At 37.4% G+C, this 16,458-nt stretch overlaps 1 protein-coding gene across 6 annotated transcripts in view; it reads left to right on the top strand.

Annotated features, from left to right (window-relative positions):
* BRAF (B-Raf proto-oncogene, serine/threonine kinase) overlaps window positions 1-16,458 on the top strand; it is a 142,311-nt gene that overhangs the window by 40,710 nt on the left and 85,143 nt on the right. The gene's annotated exons all lie outside the window — the stretch shown is intronic.

Raw genomic sequence — 16,458 nt, 5'->3', positions numbered from 1 at the left:
TTTAATTGTACCATCTTTATTGCCTAGAACCCTGGCACGTAGTAGTCACTCATTAAATATTTGTTAAATGAAGAAATGAATCTACATTGATCCACTTTAACTTAAATTCTAAGTATCTCAAAGTTCTCACCTGCCTTACATTGTGGAATGTGTACAGTATTAGAGGCTCTTGGTTAGAATACCAAATGATGGAATATTTCTTCTACTCACAGACACATAGACTATGCAATATATGAGAGTAGTTCTGCCACTTACTAGCTGTCTGACCTAGGCCAGGTTTTTTTTCACCTCTCTCCTCCCCTGTAAAATAAGCCCATTAGGGCTTAATTCTCTCATGGAATGCCGGTTGAGAAAGAAAGAAAATATCTTGACTAAGATGGCTCCTACTTCTCTGACCTTATCTGTACCGTTACTTCTCTGACCTCAGTTGAACTCTCTTGAATGTGATTTCATCAGTCCGCTCTGGGGTTACCCAGAATAAAGAGTTTTTAATATTGTCTTGCAGCCAGCACCTATAAACTACTGCTTCATGCTAGTGTACCTAGGTGCTAGGAATAAAAACAGTGATCAGTGTGGTGTAGATCTCTCTCAACTTCAACTGAGCTTGCAGTCCTAATAGGCCATTATGCCCCAGTTATTTACTTGTGACAGTGTTTTCCCGCAAAGTTTTGGTTTTAGAATCGTAGGATGTGGTGCTCTGGAATGGTGTCCCAACGTTTTGGAGAACTGAGAGTGACTTGGGTTAGGAGGTTACAATGAAAGAAAATTATGACTGAGGGGGATTGTACCAAAAGGCAGGAAATATGATAGATACGTCATTAAGAGGTGTAAAAGTATTTGCAATTCAAAGTCCTGAATCTGTACTGTTTCTGTTGTTTCACATGATATGCATCTACATTTTCATTCAGTTTTATTCCTTATCCAAATACAGTTCCATTCAATTCAGTTATATGTATGTCCTATAATATATGTTCTGTATATATATAGAATAGTAGTGGTGAGTAGTTGTTGAATTTTTAAAAGTTAAGTGAACTTAGTGATTTTATGGGCAGTTTAAAATAGTTAATTTGTGGTGCTGTTTTGTATTGTTTTTACCAGGATCCCTGAAACTTTAGAGTTTACTTGCACTTAATTAGCCAGAAAAAAATTTTTGATCCTCTTATTCTATTTCAGATAATTTTAGATTAATTTCCAAGTTTAACTCAAAGTCAGGATATTTTCTGCTTATTGATTTCATGAATACCACTTCCTTATTTTTATTTCTCACAGTCTACCTGTCCAAAGTAATTGTGGACTATGATCAACAAACTCTAAAATCCTCAACCTCTTCCTTAACCTTAAAAAGTTTCCAAATACCTTTCTGGCCCCTGATGATAGCACTTCTTAAGCCTTCTCAAGTGAAACTGTTTCTTCACCATCCACAGACTTCAGGACCAAGATATTAGTAAGAAATGACTATAAAAATTACTACTATCCTTGACTTTCTAGCCCCTCGCCCCTTTCATTTTATGGGCCTGATGAAATGCCAACTGCCCGCTGTCCCTCTGCCTGCTCTCAGGCAGTTGAATGTACTGCTTTAAATTTGTGCCATTAACCTCAGTAGGGCTTCACCCATGTCTGGGAGTGCTGCTGCCTCTTCACTTTCCCTGTAAGACTGCATTTCCATTCATTGCAAACCTCTCACAGCTCCCGCTTTCATCTTTGGACGTCGCCTCAAACTTGACTGAGAAATTAGATGTAGCTGTGGTCGTCTTCTCACCACCAGATCTACAGACCTATCAGCATTGGTCTGCGTATTCTGTCTTCCTTTCACTTGTTATCAGAACCTTCTCTGACAGACCTCCCTCTTCTTGTGACTCAAGTTCCATCTCCTCTTACTATCTTTAGGCCTTCTTTCCTGCAGTTAGCATCTCTCTTCACATCCTCAATTTCTCCCTCTCTACTGGATTTTCCCTTCAGCCAACAAATATGCTCCATTATCTCCCAGCCCTAATACATATGGAAATGTATGTAAGTATGATGACCTAATATGTACAGATATGTAAATTCCATCCTTCTCAGTGTCTTCAAGCCGCTATTTCTTGTTCTTATTCTTATCCAATAAATTTTCTTCACTGAGTACTTCTTTTCCTACCTCAATGTCTGTTTCTTCTCAACCATTTTTGTGGTCTCTGTTCTTTACCAATCCTCTAATATTGGTGGCCCTAGAGTTGAGTCTTTTTTGCCTACACTTCCTCAGAGATCTGCTTATTAGTATGCTATGACATCTAAATGTATCTCCAGCCTCATCTCTCCTCCTGAGTTCTAAAATACGTAGGCAGCTGCCTCCTTGATCATTTAATCGACCTCTCCTGTTCATGACATAATGCTTGATTTCTCCCCCTCGTGATTCCCTACTTCAGTAAATGGCATCATTGTCCACCCAAAACTCTGGAATCAACATTGATTCTTATTTTTCTCTCTCACCCCTCCCCCATGTCTAAGGCATTAGTGAGTCTTATTTTCTCTACCTCTAGAATATATCCCAGATTCACCAGTTTTTCTCCGTCTCCACTGCTTCCACGTTAGTCAAAGCAATCATCTATTGCTTAGCTTATAACCATTGTCTCAACTGGTCTTCTCTGCATCCACTCTTGCCCCCCTATAATCCATTCTCCACTAGAGTGATATTTAGAGGCTCTCTAATATATGCTGCTCTGGATTTACATTGTCTAGAATTAAATGCTGACTCTGTCGTTTACCAGCTGTGTGGCTTTGAGCAGAACACTTAACACTTATGTGCCACAATATTCTCATCTATAAAATGGGGTGATAATTGTCAATAATAATAATAAAATACCAATCAGATTATGTCTCACACACACACCCACACACACATACCCAACCTTGTTGTTGCACTTAGAATAAAATCCAAACTCCTTACTTACCATGGCTTTCAGGACCCTTTATAACCTGGCCCCTTGCCTAAGTTTTTTGACCCCTGCTTGTTATCAGTCTCCCCTTGCTTACTATACTGTAGCCACACTTCCTATCTTTAACTCTCTATTTTGAAACATGACTTTTTGTGGGATATTTTTTCCTTTTTTTTGCTTTGGTGAGGAAGACTGACCCTGAGCCATGGCTTGATGAGCGGTGTGTAGGTCTGTGCCCAGGATCCGAACCCATAAACCCCAGGCCACTGAAGCAGAGTGTGGGAATTTAACCACTATGCCACCGGGCCAGCCCGTTTTCCTTTTTTTGCATCAGCTTATTCGTGTTCTGTTTTGTTTGTTTTGTTGTGTGTAAAGATAATGCCAATTTTTCTTTTTTAATCAGTTGATGTTTTTTTACCTGGTGTATCATTTATCATTATAAATGCTAGGACCTAGTATATTTTTCTAGTTTTGTGGAAGATTGGTAAAATTACTAGAAGTAGAATGCTAAGTCAAAAGATAGGAGTGTTTTCAGATCTATGATTCCTATTGAGGTAAGTTTTTGAGACCTTATATGTCCAAAAAGGTTTTCATTTACCCTCATGCTTGATTGGTAGTTTGCCTGTGTGTAAAATTCGAGGTTCAAAATCATTTTTGCTCAGGACAATGAATGCGTTACTTCATTGTCTTTTCTTTTTAACAGCTTTATTGAGATATATTCACATATCATAGAATGCACCCATATAAAGGGTACACTTCAGTGGTTTTTAATATATTCACAGATTGTGCAACTGTCACCACAGTCCACTGTAGAACATTTTCATCACCCCAAAAAGAACCCCCCAGAGAGCGGTCATTCCCCATTCCCACCAACCCCCTAGCCTTAGGCAAAAAGTAATCTACTTTCTGTCTCCATTCTCTTTTTTTTTTTTTTAAAGATTTTATTTATTTATTCCCCCCCCCAAAGCCCCAGTAGATAGTTGTATGTCATAGCTGCACATCCTTCCAGTTGCTGTATGTGGGACGCGGCCCCAGCATAGCCGGAGAAGCGGTGCGCGCCGGGGATCTGAACCCAGGCTGCCAGCAGCGGAGCGCGTGCACTTAACCGCTAAGCCATGGGGCCGACCCTCCATTCTCTTTTAATGTTGCTGATGAAAAGTTTGATGTCAAGTTAATTCTAATTTGTGTGTGTGTGTGTGTGAGGAAGATCAGCCCTGAGCTAACATCCATGCCAGTCCTCCTCTTTTTGCTGAGGAAGACTGGCCCTGAGCTAACATCCGTGCCCATCTTCCTCCACTTTGTGTGGGACACTACTACAGCATGGCCTGACAAGTGGTGCATTGGTGAGTGCCCGGGATCCGAACCCGGGCTGCCAGCAGCGGAGCATGCGCACTTAACCGCTATGCCATGGGGCCGGCCCCCAAGTTAATTCTAATTATTATGTAGGAATCTTTTAGGGCTTTTTTCTTTTCTTTTTTTTTTGTGAGGAAGATCAGCCCTGTGCTAACATCTGCCAATCCTCCTCTTTTTTTGCTGAGGAAGACTGGCCCTGAGCTAACATCCACGCCCATCTTCCTCCACTTGTATGGGATGCCGCCACAGCATGGCTTGCCAAGCAGTGCGTTGGTGCGCACCTGGGATCTGAACCGCTTGTGCCACCGGGCCGACCTCAGGGCTTTCTTTTTTAATATCGAATTTCTGAAACTTAATCAGGGAAACTAGGATTTATTTGGATATTAGTCTTTTTTACTCATCCACCTTAGACCTCACTGAGCCCTTTCAGCCAGAATCCTGATGTTCTTTCCCTTTGGTCAAAATATTATTTCTTCTATTTTCTTCATTTAAAACTCCTATTAAATGAATTTTGAACCGCCCATATATGTTCTTAACATCTCAACTTTTTACTTCTATTATCCATCTCTGTTTTGGTTTGTTTTTACTCTGCTTTCTGGGAAGTTTCTTTTTTTTCTTTTTTGTTTTGGTTAGCAAGACTGGCCCTGAGCTAACATCTGTTGCCAGTCTTCCTCTTTTTGCTGAGGAAGATTGCCCCTGAGCTAACATCTTCCTCTATTTTGTATGTGGGATGCCTCCGTAGCGTGGCTTGATGAGCGGTGCATAGGTCCATGCCCAGGATTTGAACCCTGGGCCGCCAAAGCAGAGCATGTAAACTTAACCACTGTGCCACCGGGCCTGCCCCTCTGGGAAGTTTCTTTAACTTTATATTGCAAATCACTACCATGGTCTTTACCAGTGCTCATTCTGTTGTTTATCTCTTCTAAATTTTTTCCCCATAATAATGTTTCCGTTTTCTCCTTGCCCAGTCATTCTGTTTATTCATTGTGATCTTTCTCTTTCCTCCTGTTGGATTTTCACAGTGTCTTGTGATACTTTTTTTTTTTATTGAGGTGTAATTGACATATAACATTATATTAGTTTCAGGCATAAAACATAATTCGAAATTTGTATATATTGTGAAATGATCACCATGATACATCTTGTTAACATCCACTACCACACACTTACAATTTTTTTTCTTGTGATGAAACTTTTTAAGATCTACTCTCTTAGCAAGTTTCAAATATAGAGTATAGTATTATTAACTATAGTCACCATACTGTACATGTCTTGTGATTCTTGACTGTCGGTTCATATTTCATGAATAAAGGACTAAGTTGATTACAGTAGAGAGCTTTGCAGTTACACAGGTCTAGACTTCTTTTCTAAATGAGAAATCCAACTCTTGGTTCTCTGTAAGTCTTGTGTTTTCATTGGCTGGCTTTCTTCTAGGGCGCAGGGATTGGAGTAGGTGGGTTTAGGGCCACCCCAGTTACAAAAGTAAGGACAGCTTTAGTATGTTTTATTTCTGGAAGGAGCTAACCAACTCACCACCTCAATTTCCTTCTTCCTTCCTTCCTATTTCAAGCATATAGAAAAGTATAGAGAATAATATAAGGACTGTCATGTACCCATTACTCAACTTTGTTGAATTGTGTCTTTTATCATATTTGCTTCAGATTTTTTAAACAAATAAAAAATTATAGTCACAGATAAAGCACCTTATAGATAATGACAAAGCTTATTTTAGATTCTGTTCCCTGCTCACTTGCTCGCTCTCTCTCTTACTCCCCCCTCCCTTCTCCCTCTCTCTATCCCTCTCTCTCTCTCTCTCTTTAGAGGTAACCATTATCCTGAATTTAGTGTTTATCATACCCATGCATTTTTCTCTATTTTTGCCATGGGTATATGTCCATAACCAATATCAACTGCATGTTTTAAAGCTGTACGTATCCTGGAACTTGCTTTTTTCGCTCAATATTGCGTTTTTGAGATGTATCCATGTTGATATATTTGCTCTAATTCTTCATTTTGACATATATAGTATTCCACTATACAAATATATCAGAGTTTGCCCATTTTTCTCTTAGGGAATATTTGAGTTGGTTCCAGTATTTTGCCATTATAAACATTGCTGCAATAAATGTCTCATATGTATGTTAATATATAATAGCTAGATGATAGGAAAATGCCCATCTTCAGCTTTACTAGATACTGCCAGTTTACTCTCAAACATTTATACTGTGCTTACCTGTAGAGTAGAAGAGCACCTATTGCTGTACATGGTTGCCAACTCTTGGTATTATTAGACCTAAATCTTTTGCCAATCTCATGGATGTGAAATGGTTTCTCATTTTACTTTGCATTTCTTTGATTACTAATGAGGTTATTTATTTTATCATGTGTTTATTGGATATTCTGAATTCTCTTTAGTGAACTACCTGTTCATAAATCCTTTGCCCAAATATTTTTCTTTTGGATTTTTTGAGCTTTTCCAAAAGGATAGCCAGTTACTCCAGCATTATTTATTTATTTATTTATAATTTTATTTATTTATTTATTTCTCCCAAAGCCCCAGTAGATAGTTGTACGTCATAGCTGCACATTCTTCTAGTTGCTGTATGTGGAACTCGGCCTCAGCATGGCCGGAGAAGCGGTGCGTCGGTGCGCACCTGGGATCCGAACCCAGGCTGCCAGCAGTGGAGCCTGAGCACTTAACCGCCAAGCCAAGGGGCCGGCCCACTCCAGCATTATTTATTATATAGTTCACGCTGTCCCCCACTAAATTATAACACCAACACAAACTATATGCCATGATTATAAATACCTGTGCCTCTGTTTCTGAGCCCTCTGTTTAGTCCCTTCACTCTGTTTCTCTATCCCTGTACCATACTATTGCTTTATAAGTCTAGCTGTCTGGTAATACCAGTCTTAACTCTCTTTATTATTCAAAATAGTTAAAAGACTATCATTTTACAGTGCTTCCATAAGAATTTTAGAATCAATTTGTCAAATTCCATGGAAAAAAATCTCTCTTGGGATTTAGTTTATTGCACTGCATTGAATTAATATGGGGAAAATTGAGATTATTATGATACTGAGTCTTCACATAAAAGAGCATTTATGTAAGTCTGTGTGAAGTGAAGCGGGCTCATGTATACATGTACATGTTGTATGGCGTAAATGTGAAATAAAATTTAGTGGAGAAAAATAAGTAAGTACCAGAGCATAACAATCCCGTGAGCTCTGTTATCTCCATATAGATGTGTTCTTAGGCTAGACATAACTAGAATTAATATACCATGGAAAGGGCTCCTGTGTAATAACTGGGGCTTTGAGGCTGGTGAAATGGCTATATTAGAAAGGGGAAGGATCCTGAGCTCTGTGGCTGTTATCAGCCTTTTCTTTCATGGAGTGAACTCAGACCTGCTGACTCATCTTCTTGATAGGCTACCAAAAGAGGGGACTCGCGAATCATCTGAGTTTGTCTCTTCTCAGTCTTCTTTTGTGCCCTTGCATATTATTTTTTTGTTTTCTCTACAAAGGTCTTGCAAATCTTTTGCTAGATTTATGCCTTGATTCTTTATGGGTTTTGTTGCTATTGTGAAAGTCATCTTCTTTTTACATAAATCTGGCTGATGCATTGGAACACTTTTTAATGTTTGTATTCCTGATCTTATATCCACTAATCTTGCTAAACTCTTAAATTAGTCTTTATGGTTAATAGTTATTCGCCCTAATGGTTTATAGTTTCTCTTCTGTTTTTCTATAGATAGCATGTTTCTTACAAATAAATTTTTATCTCTACCATTCCAATTCTTATATCTCTTTTCATATCTTATCTCCATACTATTAACTATAACCTCCTGTATATCATAGCAATGATATAGGCACCCTTGTCTTATTCCTGACCTTTCACTGTAATGTTTTGCTGCAGGTTTCTTGTAGATATATTTTATTAATGTAAAAGATCCCTATTTCTAACATTCTAAGATTTTTTTCAATAAGTAAATGTTGAATTTTTCAAAAATATATTCAAATTTTGTTACTGATTTCTAAATTAATTGCATCATGCTAAAGGAATATGGCCTGTATGATAACAATTTTTTGTATTTATAAAACTTGCATTGTGGCCTAGAATGTGACTGGTGTAGGTGAAAAGGAAGAATAACAAAACTTGATCAATTCCATGAAAGTCAGAAAAGCAAGAAAAGGCAGTGTAAGTAGAAAGCACGTAATAAGATGGTAGAAATAAATCAGTTACAAAAAATGTAAATGAATTAAATTCTCTGGTTAAAACATAGCCGAATATGTTTAAAACAAAACAAGCTAACAAAAAAAATATATCTATAGTTCATTTATAGGAGATACACAGTGGTTGAAAGTAAAAGGGTGAGAAAGGACATACCAGGCAAATAGTGGTAAAATGCTGATGTAGATAGGTTAACATAAGATAAATTAGACATTAAGAGAAAAAGCATTGTTGAGGAGAAAGGGGGCCACTACTTATCGTTAAAAGAAAAAGAAAAAAGTGTAGTGTAAAAGAAAAAAGAAAAAATTTTGTTTCCCATGACATGATTTATTAAAGAGACCAGGAAAGTTGTCCTGGAATGTCCCACATTTTGGATTTGTCTTCTGTCATGGCTTTGACTTCTAATGAGAAGGTAAATGACTTATAGAATGTCTCACATTCCATATTTGTGTGATTATTTCATTGTGGTGCTTTTAGCATATTTCTTTATCCCCTATATTTCTTTTAAACTAGAAACTAAGTATAAAGGTTTGGTTAGATTCTATTTAAATGTTTTGCAAGTATACTTCATGGGTGACAGATAATGTGTCATTTATGTTGCATCACATTAAGAGTCACTTGTCAGGCTGTCCCACTGCTAATGATTCTCAGCCGCATCTCTCCTTGTAAAGGTTTGTTTTCCCTTTGTCTTTAATCTGTGGGGAAGTACTTTGGCACTATATGAGTATCCTGTTTTTCATCAACTTTTTACCTCATGGTTTTGCTGTCCTTTGATCCTTTCCTGAATCAGTTATTTCATATTAGCTGGCATTCTTTTGTAAAGAAGAGCTTCCTACTTCAAATGGGAATAATTTCCGAAAAAGGGAGGATAAATGCATAATTCTTTTCCATTAATGTTTAATTTTCTAAAGATGTAACTGTAGGTGGCAAATGTGTCTCACCAAACACTTTTTGTTTTTATGGACTAGTGAGTTTTTATTTTTTTTATGTATGCATAATTAAAGTCTTTTTTTGCTGAAAATCTCCCTAATTTTGCCAGTAGGAGTCGCTTCGAGCTGGCTCATGTATTGTTTTGACATCTGTCTGGCACAACAAGATGTTCCAGGATCCCTCTTCTTGAATAATGGATGGATTTTAGAATGCTTTAGTGCTGCCCATTTCTTCCCTTAGTTTTAGTCATTGTTTTTGTTGTTGTTATTTTGTATAGTCTATGGTTATTTAGATTTACCCTCATGTTTATTAGTGTCTAGGGTCCCCATTTGTATTAGTTTCCTATGGCTGCTATAACAAATTACCACAAAGTTGGTGGTTTACAACATCATAAATATATTCTCTTAACAATTCTGGAAGTCTGAAATGGGTTTCACTAGGCCAAAGGCAGATGTCATAAAGGCTGTGCTCCCTCTGAGCACATTTCCTTGCCTTTTCCAGCTTCTAGAGCTGCATTCCTTGCGTTCCTTGACTCATGGCCCCTTCTTCCAACTTCAAGGTCAGCAGTTGTAGCATCTTCCTATTTCTCTGGTAGGTGTTCACATTGCCTAATCCTCTGTGGTAAAATCTAATCCTCTATGGTAAAATCTACCTCCAATTTCCATTTTATAAGGACACTTTTGATTACATTTAGGACCTACCCACATAATTCAGGATCCCTAACTCAAGATACTTAATTACATCTGCAAAATTCTTTTTTCATATAAGGTATCATTTATAGGTTCTGGGTTTTAGGATGTAGACATGTTGGGGGCTGTTATTCGGCCTACTTTGCTGTTTTTTCTTTTGTATTGTTCTAGGTTCAGTTTCCTATTTCTAGGTTGTTAGCTATTTTCTTTCTGCACCTTGAAGTCATTTCATTATCTTCTGGTTTCTTTTTACTGTTGCTAAGGAGTATGCTGTCAATCTAATCTGTCTGTCTTTTCCTTTGGTTGACTTTAAGAATTTTTATGCACTTTCACTTCCATCTGTATGGTTGTGGATTTAGTTTTATCTATTATGGCCAGGACTCATTGTGCTACTCTGGGTATTTTTCATTTTCAACTGTTTTGGAAAATTATGGCCATCTTCTGGTCAGGTATCTCTCCCATTCTCTGTTTACCTTCTGGATTTACTAATTCTATTCTTCATGTCTTTCATTTTTTCCATTCACTTCTCTATGCCTTTTGGCTGATTTTCTCTGAATCACCTTCTAGTTCTTTAATTCTCTTTTCAGCTCTAATCTGTTTTGTTTTTGTTTTTTTTTTAAAGATTTTATTTATTCATTTTTTTCCCCCCAAAGCCCCAGTAGATAGTTGTATGTCATAGGTTCACATCCTTCTAGTTGCTGTACGTGGGACTCGGCCTCGCGTTGGACGGAGAAGCGGTGCCTCGGGGCGCGCCCGGGATCCGAACCCGGGGCGCCAGCATCAGAGCGCGCGCACTTAACCGCTAAGCCATGGAGCCGGCCCTCTAATCTGTTTACTTCAACTGAGGTTTTATTTTAGTGAGTATATGATTCCAAATTCAGGTCTTTATAATTTCCTCATGCTTCCTTTTTATATGTGTTGTCTTTAGCTTGGAGATCTAGAGTTATCTCAGTGGAAACTTCCTCTTATATTTTTGTCTGCAATTTATTAGCTTTCATTTCTTTGTTAAGCTGTTTATATTTGTTCTCTATTTTACAGGAATTATTCAGAATTTTTTCCACTGAATAGATGCTCTGGCCTTCTTGCTTTCAGTACTATGATTCTTTTAACAATTTTCTTGAAATTGTAGGACCATGTCTCTCTCTTTTTAAAATTTTTTACCTTTGGTAATAATCATTTGTTTTTTTGGCATCTATTAGACTAGTCTCGTAATTTTCTCCTTGGATCTATTAATATTAAGTATTATGTTATTGGAGTACTAATGAATGACTATCCTTGCATTAAAAATATATATATATAGTACTGAATTATATTTAAGAGTTTAATGTCTATTCTCACAGGTTGGATTATTTCGTGGTTTTATTTTTTTGTATTTGTCAAGTTTTGACATCCAAATTTTGCTAGCTTCATAAAATGAATTTGGAAGGTTTTTAAAAATATACTATCACCTATTATTAGTACTTGATATTATATATTTTTTAAAGGTTTGATAGAAACCAATCATATAATAAACTGAACCTGATACCTTTTTATTGGGAGGAGAGGAGCCAGTGGCTTTAGGTTTCTTGTACTGTTGCTACTGTACGGTTCCTTCCATGGCAGTTTGTCTGCATTTATATTTTAACATAGGCATCTTCTGAGCTAGGCTTTAAAAAAAAATCTCAACCGTTCTTGGGAGTGGGTATTTTGCCATTTGTAAAGATCAGAAATGATCAATTGTTTACTAAGATTGCCTGGTTTTAATTGCCATGGTCTACCGAAGAGATCAAAACAGAAAATCTTCTAGTCCCTTTCTTGAAGTTTTTTGTTTTTGTTTTTAATTCTTTCATTTCTCTTTTATGATTGTTGTAGCAGATTTTTTTGTTTTTCCAAGAAGGCATTTTAAGGCCAAAAGTATATATCTACTTTTAGCTTTATAATGTCTTATTCTATTTTTTAGTATATTTCTATTTTATAAGTATCATCAAAGTTTTTCTCTTACTCTTCTGGGGAAAGCTGAAAGAATTTTCCCTCCTAGATTCATCTTCTCTAATTCCAGCTACGACTTGTGATTTTTCTTCATTCTTTGGATATAAAATTACTTTTGTTTGGGAAGATAAGAAATCTGACTTACAGACATTCATGGTCTGATCCTGCCCTACCTAACCAATCTTATCATTTTCTGTTCCCCCGCAAGAAAATTTCATTCTAATCAACTCAGTCTCCTCATTTACCCCCTTCATTCCCCTTCTCTAATTTTTTTTTCCCCCTTTTTCTCTCCTATCCCTTGGGGGAGTGGTTCTTTATCGTAACTACACATGAGTTTTTATCTGTGGAGCTTAAAAAAAAAAAAAGGCTGTGGATGATAGAGTCCTTAATTTACTGGACTAGAAAGAATTACTGAACTAGGATTAACTTTTTTCTCTCTTGTTCTATTCTGAAGACACTTTAAATCCTATCTCTATGGGCCGGCCCCGTGGCTTAGCGGTTAAGTGCGCGCGCTCCGCTACTGGTGGCCTGGGTTTGGATCCCGGGCGCGCACCAACACACCGCTTCTCCGGCCATGCTGAGGCCGCGTCCCACGTACAGCAACTAGAAGGATGTGCAACTGTGACATACAACTATCTGCTGGAGCTTTGGGGAAAAAAAAGGAGGAGGATTGGCAATAGATGTTAGCTCAGAGCCGGTCTTCCTCATCAAAAAGAGGATTAGCATGGATGTTAGCTCAAGGCTGATCTTCCTCACAAAAAAATAAATAAATAAATCTTATCTCTAGCATTAGTTGAATACGTGTTATGGCTAAGACACCAAGGTAAGTGATGAGGGGACAAAAGATGAATAAAACATTTTTGTGATCTCAAAGTAGCTGATAGTTATGAAAACATAATCAGTTTTAAGATATTCTTACTATAAAGCACTTCTGCCTGGGTTGTCAATAAACTCATCATAAAGGGATAATCTGAAGAAGGTATTCTTTTTTTTTTTTCCAGCAGATGTGTGTGTGTACATATATATATATGTGCTTATTGTATGCTAGGCATTGTTCTAGGCTCTGGGGGTGCATCAGATAACAAAACAGGACAATATCCCTGCCTTCCTATACTTTATTCTACTGGAGGAATGGGAAAGACATATGCCATTAACAGAATAAACAAAATATATATAGTAGGGTGGTCAGGTGTCCTGCGGAGAAAATAATGTTAGGAAATGGGATAGAAACTGACTCTCTGCTTGTGGGAGTTGGGAGGGATAGGGAGGTTGTTGCCATTAGATGGTCAAAGAACACATTGATAAGATGACATTGGAATAAAGACATGAGTGAAGATGGTAAGGTAGCAAACAGTGTGGAAATCTTAAGAGCATTACAGGAAGAAGGAATACTCAAATACAAAGATCCTGCCTTAGGAGCATACTTGGCATGTTCAGTGAGGCCAAGTATGATTGAAGAGGGGTGGATGAGGGGAAGAATAGTAAGAGGTGAGGACAGACAGATAGCAGAGGACTAGGTCATGTAATGTTTTGTAGATTGTTGTAAATGCTTTGGTTATTTTTGCTTGGGAAGCTGTTGGAGGGTTTTGAGCAGAAGAATGCCATGTGATCTGAAGTTATAGTTTTAAAAGATTACTCTAGCTGCTGTGCCATTTTAGAAGTAAAACAGGAGAGACCATTTCAGAGACTATTGGAATAAAGAGAGATACGATGGTGGCTTGGAACAGGGTGATAAATGGTAGAGAAGGTGAGTACTTATCTGATTCTGCGTGTATTTTGATTTGGAGATGGATTGGATGTCAGGTGTAAGAAAAAGAGAGTCGAGAATGAACTAAAGTTTTTGGTTTGAGCAGCTTAAAGATTGGAGTTCATCATTTACAGAGATAAAGAAACTATAGGAAAAACCGGTTTTGGGGGTATTAGGGCTAGGTCAGAAATTAGTCTTTGAACATGTTAAGTTTGAGATGCCTATTAGTTTTCTTACTAGAGACGTTTAGTGGGCAGTTGGACAAAAAGAGTATGAAGTTGGGAGGACAGAGCTGTATTTAAAAATTGGGGCTTCATCAGTCCATATTTGGCATATAAAGTCACAAGATTGGATAAGATCACCTAGGGAGTAAATGTAGCTAGAGAAAAGAAGACAACTAATACTTTTGGGGGATGCGAGAAATTAGCAAAGGAGTCATAAAGGAAAATTTTATAATGTCTGACTTGAGAAAAAATTTGAAACTTCTATCGTTGTTTCTCAAACTTTAATATGAATCATTTTGTTAAAGTTCAGTAGGTCTGAGGTGGGGCCTGAGGTTCTGCTATTCTAACAAACTTCCAGGAGATTATGCTGCTGCTTGTCTATGGACCACACTTTGAGTAGCAAGACTTTATGTGACAAAAGAGACATAAAGTGAAAAACAAGGGAAGACTGCAACATTTGTAGGAGAATAATAATTAATATCCAGAATTTCCAGAATAAAGGGTACCTGTAAATCAACAAGAAAAACAATAGAATTAAAGGGAGAAACAATATGGATAGGGAATTTTCCAAAAAGAAACTTAAATGGCCAATACACGTGATAAATGCTCAACTTTCTGAGACATACAACTTAAAAACAACAAGATCACCTTTTCCCCTTCAGATTGGCAAAAGTTTAGAAGTTTGATAATACCCAGTGTTGGTGGGATTGTGGGGAAAAGGGTGGACTCGTACCCTGTGGATAGGAGTATGACTTGGTACATTTTTTCATTTGGAAGGCCATTTGGCATATTTATTAAATTTTTAAATGTGCATATCCTTCAATTCAGGAACCCTATATCTTGATATCTAAAAGGAAAACTTGCACCTTTGCCCAGAAAGGCAGTTCAGAATTATTCATTGAAGCGTTGTTTGAAGTTGAGAAAAATAGAATAATCTAAATGTCCTTGGGCCGGCCCCGTGGCTTAGCGGTTGAGTGCTCGCGCTCCGCTGCCGGCGGCCCGGGGTTCGGATCCCGGGCACGCACCAACGCACCGCTTCTCCGGCCATGCTGAGGCCGCGTCCCACATGCAGCAACTAGAAGGATGTGCAGCTATAACATACAACTATCTACTGGGGCTTTGGGGAAAAAATAAATAAATAAATACAATTATAAAAAAAAAAAAAAAAAAAAAAAAAGGGCCGGCCCCGTGGCTTAGCGGTTAAGTGTGTGCTCTCCGCTGCCGGTGGCCCGGGTTCGGATCCCGGGTGCGCACCGAGGCACCACTCCTCCAGCCGTGCTGAGGCCGCATCCCACATACAGCAACTAGAAGGATGTGCAGCTATGACAGACAGCTATGTACTGGGGCTTTGGGGTAAAAATAAATAAATAAAATCTTTAAAAAAAAAAAAAAAAAAATGTCCTCTCGTAAGGGAATTATTAAATAAACCAAGGAAAAAACACCAAAACCTAAAACCCCTTTGCTCACTTATTCCCCCTTGTACATTTTTAAATTATCTCACGTTTTTTCATTATGACTTGAAGTAGTTTAAAAGGCCATAATTTCTAGTGTGTATTATATTTACGTTAAATACATTTTTGGTCACACCTTAAAATTGCAGGTTTAGATCATTCGGTTTATAGAAAGTATCTACCATATAGTGTAATTTGTAAAGCAGGTTCTCAAACCACTCAGATAAATTGGACTCATTTTTATTCAAGAAAAAAAAAATCTTGTCTTCTTATTTATCTTAAAATACACATGTTAATATGTACCTGTGTTGTAACCACCAGATTTCTGAATTCTAGAAGGCTGGCTGGGTAAATGGATAAGGCTTGGAGCCTTGCCAAGCATTTGTTTCACTGATAAAAAAAGATCTTGCTCGTAATTTTTTTCCACTTTTTCTCTCAAGGGATTTTCCCTCTTATTTATTTGTTGGGTACTTTGGAGTTTATACGTATCAGAACAGTGCACTTTAGTGGGATTTGAGATGGATAAGGACTTTGCCTTTCTTTTATAAAGTGGAGAATTACAAAATGGTGATTTTCAAAGGAGAGGAAAAAAGGAGAACTAAAGCAGATCAATTAGGAAGAGTACAAATAGACATTGAGGATCTGGAAATTGATTTTCCTAAACTTATCCATATCCATCTAACCCTCAGGTTACTGTTGAAGCTTGAAGACCATTGAAATAAGTAGTCTCGTCATAGCATTATTGTGAAATGAATGTATCTATACTTAATACAGCCATCTAAAAGGATGCTTATACAACCATTTGAAAGGAGTAAAAAATATACATGTATTGACCTGGAAAGAATTCTGAGGCATGTTGTTCAGGGAAAAAGCAATTGTTAAAAATATTTTTATATGTAGTATTTATATGATTTGTATATTTTATATATGTATGTGTTTTTTACTTGAGT

This window comes from Ceratotherium simum, chromosome 1 (assembly GCF_057802395.1).
Source record: "Ceratotherium simum simum isolate JZ-2026a chromosome 1, ASM5780239v1, whole genome shotgun sequence".
Classification (NCBI taxonomy): Eukaryota; Metazoa; Chordata; class Mammalia; order Perissodactyla; family Rhinocerotidae; genus Ceratotherium; species Ceratotherium simum.
The sequence above is the reverse complement of the archived record's forward strand: the minus strand, read 5'-3'. Positions and strand labels throughout refer to the sequence as shown.